Source organism: Triturus cristatus, chromosome 7 (genome assembly GCF_964204655.1).
Source record: "Triturus cristatus chromosome 7, aTriCri1.1, whole genome shotgun sequence".
In the NCBI taxonomy this organism is placed as follows: Eukaryota; Metazoa; Chordata; class Amphibia; order Caudata; family Salamandridae; genus Triturus; species Triturus cristatus.
Genome location: NC_140590.1, coordinates 55,594,409 through 55,601,727, shown reverse-complemented (window position 1 = coordinate 55,601,727; position 7,319 = coordinate 55,594,409). Strand labels below are relative to the sequence as shown.

General features: G+C 45.6%; 1 protein-coding gene across 3 annotated transcripts in view; it reads left to right on the top strand.

The window, feature by feature from the left end:
• The first annotated feature begins 589 nt into the window (after nt 1-589).
• The window catches only part of ARHGEF1 (Rho guanine nucleotide exchange factor 1), an 891,302-nt gene continuing 884,572 nt past the window's right edge, over nt 590-7,319 (top strand). The window contains exon 1 of one of the 3 annotated variants that reach the window (XM_085615602.1): nt 590-713. The gene's annotated coding sequence lies outside the window, so the exon portion shown is untranslated. The remainder of the gene's footprint in view (nt 714-7,319) is intronic. The other 2 variants (XM_085615600.1, XM_085615604.1) reach the window with 2 other exon arrangements.

The following is a 7,319-nucleotide window of genomic DNA, read 5'->3' as shown; positions in this document are numbered from 1 at the left end:
GGGCCCTTGGCCTGAGAGCTCCTGACTGGGCCCGGAGCACGGGTGGTCTCTTCCATGTACTTTGCAGGGGGACTCCCTCAAGGTTTGTTACGTCACTGATCCAACCCTCTCATCCAATGGGAATTTGCCATCCTGTGGGACCACGCCTCTTCATGTATGTGCACCAATGAAGTTTGGTAACAGATGCCCCCTGGAAAATCTCTGATGCAAGAAACTTTGGAATCGCAGGCAAAATGATAGTTTGCCATTTGGGCTCTTCTCCTCCAGTGGTAACAAGATCATTTACAGGTCATTTGTTGCACGGTGGCGCCCTCTTAAGGCCTCTCATGGTAACTCTGTGAGGCAGCTGCCTGCAGTGGATTTATTTATCAACAACCCAGCGTAGAAACAGGCAGGAAGGCAGTTGGAGGCAGTGACCCCAGTCGGTGAGCGTTGGGGGACCGCCTCCATCAGGAATTGGGCGGGAAGGCAGTGCGGTACAGCACAGGGATCACGTGACCCAGGTTGTTACCGAGAAGCAGGGGCTAGGCAGGAAGCAGTGCAGCCGGAAAACATTCACAATAAGCAGCCACTTCCTGCTCTGGAACAAAAAACATCAACTACTGAAACAGAGAGAGAAATCGAGAGAGGAACAGAGATCAGTGGTTAGACCCATGCAGCAGACCGTGGCAGAGCAGTTTGCAAGAAACCACACTGCAGAAAACTACTGACAGGTAAACTGGAGATTGAAGTGCAGGCAGGATGCACTAAAGGCCTGTTGGGCTGGGGCAGAAGCTCAGGCCAATCTTATGTCAGACTGGACTTCAGATGGTTCAACCTCTCATAAGAGTAAGTCTTCTCAAAATGTACTGGCCTTTCATAGTGAGCTGAAACAGGCCTGACTCTGCAGGCTTAGCGCCTGACTGACTCTGCCCCAGTGGTCGAAAGGAACTGTGAGTACCACGGATGTGGGTGAAGTGAGTGTGAGGTCAGAGGTCTGGCTAAAAAAAACAAAAAATATTTTGTTACTATTTTGTTGACCTTTTTACTTACAGATAACTGCATATAAAATAGAATGCGTGCATCTTAAATGAAAACTAAATGCGAGTTAAACTAACCTCTGGGTAGCTCAGTTGGTTAACGCCATTCTTCAGCTGTTTGTGGGTGTAACTAGAGAGTCACTGATTTGAATCCTGGCTGGTGCACTGGAGCATAGTGACATATATTTATAGTGGTATGAGATCCCAGGCTCTGACAGAAAGCACTGTGAATATATGTCATTAGTTTAAAAAATGTATTATAGTCAATATATTAGACTACCGCAGTTAAAAAGATGTATTACAGAGTAAAAGACTGCACACAGGATACGATAGGCTACCGCAAGATGTGCACAATGAGGGCCTGCTTCAGAAAGGTGGCTGATACGTTTGAGTAAGTTTACACTTTTGAGTAAGTTTACACTTTTGAGTAAGTTTACACTTTTGAGTAGGTTTACTACTTTCGGGTATTCACAAACTGCACTTTTGTAGAACTTACACATTTGTAGTAATTTACACTTTGTAGCAACGCCAGCGCTACACATTACCAACCACTAGTAATGTAACACCCTACCATAGAAAATAATGGATGTGGGGACTTAAAATAAACCCTTTAGGAAATAATGTATACATTACATTATTTAAGATAGTTCAAAATAAAAATAAATTAATGTAAAAAATATAACATAATACATATAAATGATAAAATATTTAATAACCTATTTTAATTTTTACTAAACAATGTAAGTTACATTATGTAAGTTGATGGACTTAGTACAAATGTGTAGGTTACTACATAAGTGTAAGTCATTAAAAAAGTGCAGTTTGTGAATACCGAAAACTAGTGAACTTACTAAAAAGTGGATTTTGTGAACCAGACCCATTGTGTTTAAGTGCGTAGAGTGCTTTCAAAAGTCACCTATTTTATAAAATGCAGACAGTACCCAGTGCAAATCAAACCATTTTGATAGGTTTCCATTAAAACAACAGATTCCAGACTGGAACACCCTTAGACGACCTCTCACAAGAATACTTGTGGTCACCGTGAATCTTCCAGGTATTCTGTGAGTTCGCCCATACTGGCCCCCAGTCAGCCTTTCTATTTGCTGGTTAACCCGTTGCACACATGTACATTTCTTTCCGGTTGCAGGCCCCCTGCAGAGAAGGCCTCTTTTCCTTTCAGTCTGAGGGAACTCGGGGTGTCCGCCTGCAGAATACGTCTCACCTGTTACTGGCTCTGCTTGCACGGTATGTGACTCTGCCTGCCCCAGGCCGACTGGCCTCTACAGCCAGCAGCCCGTGAGAACGTTTGCATGGTTATCCCTCCGGCTGATACCAGACGAGCCTTCCCAGTAGCAGCCAGCAGCCAGCAGCCAGCCGGTGCTGGCGGGAACCTTTGCTCCCTAAAAGTCTCACCTGGTGGAAGGAAGCCGCTTTATTTCACCACTGGTCACGTGAGCCGACACTGGCTCGTGGACGCTGCATTCTCCTGGGAGGTCTTGACACAGGTTCTGTGAGGGCGCCCCTTCCCCCAGCCCTATGCTAACCCAAATAAAAGCATTGACAAAGCCAATAGGCCGCTGCTTGTCGCTAAAGAGGCTGTACACCTAACACGGAGGGAATAGGAACCTATAATATCTCTAATAGCTGTGACTAGACGTTTTATAATTCTATCGGTGTCTAGGATTGGTCACTGCCTTTAAAGGTAAGAACTAGGGCGGAGTGGGAGCTTAAGGGGCTCGCTTAATGTAGGAAATTGGGCTGCTAGTGAGGGGGGTAAGTCCCCACCTCATGTAATAATCAGAAGCCTTGTCAGGGTGCACCCCTAAATTCACTAAATAAACCGGAGCTCAGCCCCCTGCTAGCTCTGACCCGAGCTTCCATTGCTTCCCCCCCCTCCTTTGGAGAAAGGGTTTTTCCAATTTACTGGCGGGCCCGGCAGATCCTATTTGCTCGGGCTGGACTGTTCCCATGAGGCACAGGGTCAGACTGATTTGCATATGGCCATGTCTGAACTGGGGTGGCGAAGTGAGCTAAAGAACGGTGATGGATCAAACCCAGATCTGTTGGGAGGTGAGTGCTTGCAATGTTCAACACTCCGTCCATCATCCCCTTAGGTTTTGCCCTATTTGCTGCATAGCTGCTTAATCTTCTTGTGCCATCTTGAAAGTAACTGTAAATATAAATAGGAATAATGTGCACACGTCATCTCGCTGGGCATCCATAGCGTCGTAACGCCTACAGGTGCATGCTTTTCTTTGTGCTCTTTTTCCCCATTTTTTGTTTTTTTTGCTGATGCATAGAATCGGCAAAAAGGATTTCTTTTTGCTGTTGCTGCACTACTGAGGCATATAGGCTGCAAAGGCAAGACCTATTGGCTTTACCATTGCTTGTTATTGTATTGTAGCATTTGTGTAGTGCTTCATACATGTATTACTTACTCTTCCACAGCTGCAGCTGCATGCACTGTTTTCTAATTATCTTTAGGTCTCGCCTGGCGAAAGCAGCGCATGCGTTGCCCTCACATGAAGAGCACCTTTTGGAATCAATTCAGCGAAGGGCTTGTATTCGCGCATCTGCATGGACAAACATGGCTGCTCTTGCCATGTGTCCATAGCAAACAACAGCATGCACGTGTCCGTAGTCCGTAGGGACTGTGGACAGCGCGACGCCATTTTGCATCTTGGTGTGTCCTAGCCACGGAAATGCACGTTATCCCTCCGCCCCCTTCCCATTCTTCGTGTTCCCGTTCCCTTTGTTCCCGCCCCTCTCCCGTTAGCCGTGTTCTCCATCCCCCCACCCCCTTCCTGTTGTGCTTGTACGTTGTCTCAAAATTCGCTGACGTGCCAGAGGTAGTGCTACATGCAGCGCGCGTGAGTAGCAGAGACGGCTGCTTCATGGGAATTTGGAATTTGTGAGGCCGCGGGGAAATTAAAAGAAGATGGACCAAGGATACGTGGGTGAGTGTCTCCTGGCTGAAATCCGGCACAGGTCTTGTTGTGATTGGACACCCGCCCCCGTCGCTTTCCCATGCATTGCCTTGCAGTTGGTCTGTCTGGCAGTCACGTGGTGTGCAGCTTTCTGTTGGGATGCATTTACCCAAAGCTCGTCTACTGTCACTTAGCGAATATTTACAACGCCATCGTGTTTTTCATTCTTGGCGGAAATGGTGGAGCTTGCAGTTACTCTTTCCCAGATTGGTTGATTGAATATTTAAAAATGGATTGTTATTACTCTATTAAAGCTTTCAGAGAGTGATTTGTATTTTGTAACATGGAATAGTGTCCACTCACTGACTGCTGAGTTTCTTGCCTGTGTATGGTCCTTCTCCCTGCCTGCTGACTGCCCACCTCAGCGCTGCTTGCTGCACGGCCACTCTGCCTATTAAGCATCCACGCACTACACTCTCTGCCTGATAAGCGTGAGCTCGCTGCTTCTTTAGCTCCCGTTCACTACCTGATCGCCTACTGACTGCATTCTGAATGGCCACTCACTATCTGATGAGCTCAGGCGCACTGCATGTTGAGCCTTCTCTCCCTGCCTGCTGTGCTGAACTCACTACCTCTTCTAATTGCTTCCTGAACATCCAGTCTGTCGGGCACGTGATTGACTCGACCCTATCCAAAACACCTTACAGATGCACGCGCTTGTCTGCAGCTCACTCTCCCATCTTTGCTGGGAAGTCTTACAGATAAGACCCCCAGGAGAGCCCTCTCGGCGCTTCACTCTGTGTGTGAGGAAAACTGTTTATAGTCTCCGCTGGTCTGGGTATGGGCCTCTAGCCGTGGGCTCTCGGCTGTGACCCAGGAGCAGCTCTCCTCACTGGGCTCCACATCAGGGTGCGGTTCATGGATTTACTCGGCTGGCACTGCAGTGGTGGAGGGCCCAGTTGGCCTGGTGGTGCCTCTTCTGTGCTTGGAAGCTAATTCACAACACTGCTCCGAGTTGTGCATGACTAGTCTGCCGTGGCTGCCAGTAGTGGGGTAGGGTTGGTCAGTGCCTTTGCGTTCACCTAATATATCTGCACATCACAGGTCCGGCTCAGTGCTTCATCCTTTCGAGGCCGATTAACAGAATACCATTGAGGTAGCATAATCTACTAATGGGTTCAAACGTATACAACCCTGGCAGCAAGTGCCACGTGGAATGCAAGCCAGGCATATTCTGAAAACAGGCCTACTGAACACAAAACGTGTAAAAAAACACCCTCATATGTCAATGGATGACAAGGCAGCTTAGCTGGTTAATGCATCTGCTACAAAGCCTTGCTTGTAGCCTGTTTGTCACTGGTTACGGTTCCAGTGGAATGGACTTTGCCCTTCACCTATCTGAGGTTGAGAAAATGAGTACCATTGCGATGAGGAATGATGTACAGCAGGGTCAGACTGGGACAAAAAATAGGACTGAGCACCAGTTAGCGAACCACATAGCTGAAAAAAGTAGCCCACATTTTAAAATCGAGCCTGTTTTGTTAAGTCACGCTATATGAGTATCTTGCAAGGCGTGTATATTTTATTTTGCATAGTGACTTTATGTATTTGTGTTTACAGTTTTTTGTTACTTTTAAAAAACAATATATTTTATTTTGCATAGTTTTATCAACAAACATAAAAACAATTACCATTGCCATAAAACATGAGTACATTGCAGGAAGGTGCATCAGTACAAGAAATCGCATCAGCACAGTTAGCTGCAGGCAATGGTTGTGGTAATATCAGGTCTCGAAATCAATGTGCTGTACAAAGGACAGCAGGTGAAACCTAAACCAGCATGCGAAAATCTCTAGCTGGAGCTGGTTTATATTTTTACTCTTTTCATTTCAAGGGATTGGAGGGCAACGTTATTTGCCGTGATTTACACGGTTTGTTGGGGTGAGTGGTGAAGCCGGGATAAAAGCTAACACATACTCACTACACCTTTCCCAGTCTGTGCACCTGCTGGAACAGAGGGCTTGTTGGTACAGTGATATTTTCTTGCAGACATTACTTTAACTCCTTCTGCTCCAGTTCTGAATACATCTCCTACAGCAGTGCGTGTGGAATCGGCCCACTGGAGAATGTTGTTCGTAAAGTGCTCGGGCACCTCGGGTAAATGGCACGCTTTATAAAAACGCATAAATGAATACATGTTGCTTTATATTAGACCGGACCCTGCAACTGATCGCTGAGCATTGCAAAAAGTCGCACCCGGAACTGTTTTTTGGGGGGGTTTACCCCATTGTGCCCCTTTTACACTGGTCGCTTGCCTGAACCTGTGAGTGTGGGGGGGGGCACTTGCATTGAGAACTGTATAAAGATAGTTGCGAGGTTGACAACAGCTCTCAAGGAACTAGATATATTTGGAGCCTTGCGGGGAGGGGCTCTTTGTATCCTAGTTGTGGGTGGGCGTATAAGCATATGGACACCCAAGGGGAACAGATGGGGTAATTCCAGACAAAGGGAATCTCGAAATGACACTGAGGAGGAAACTCCGGGGTGACAGACATGGGCTCTTAGCAGCAAGCTGGTGGTTGGGCACTGCCTAATCCTAGTGGGCGCGGTGGGGGCAGAGTCTGGCAGAGTTCCTATAACTTGACAGTTCTTATTTTTCGTTATGTGTTCATTGACACTTTAGCTCAATACACGATAACTTCTGTTGTCACTCTTGAGTACAAATATGTGTCAGGAACAGTTGCATGTGACTGTAATATGTAAAACTGCAATTAAAACATTTTAAACAAGCATTTGCAATGTAATAGATCTCGCATTAAAGCGAGTTTAAGCTATTGGCATTGTAACTGACAACGTTTTATTTATGTTTCAAAACCAAAACATAAATAAAAGTCATTGTCATTTACAATGCCAATAGCTCAAACTTGTGTAAATGCGAGACCTGTTGCATTGCAAATGCTTGTTTTTTTCTAGTGTCTGTATGCTAAACAATGTACATTTCTGTCTTAGAGGCACAAACTAAAAACTAGAGGATTGTCCGCTTTTTCTGAAGAGAATACTAGTGTTTTGTTTGTTTCTTGCTGGAATGTCTAAGAGCTTATAGGTGAAAAATAATTTGTGTAAAAGTCACTTTGCCATATGCAGCTATCCTCTGTTTCCTTTAATAATCACTTTGTTTTTAAGACTGCTCTGAAATGTTTTGAAGTGATTCCTTCATATGTTTGATGTTTAAGGTTTATATTTCAAAAGCAAAGAAATACTAGATTTTACTACCCTTGCAAAACCTTTTTTACTTACATGGACATAAAAATATTTGCCACGCCAATAAACTACTGGCAAGATGGCATCACATGGACAGAAAACTACAGCTGTT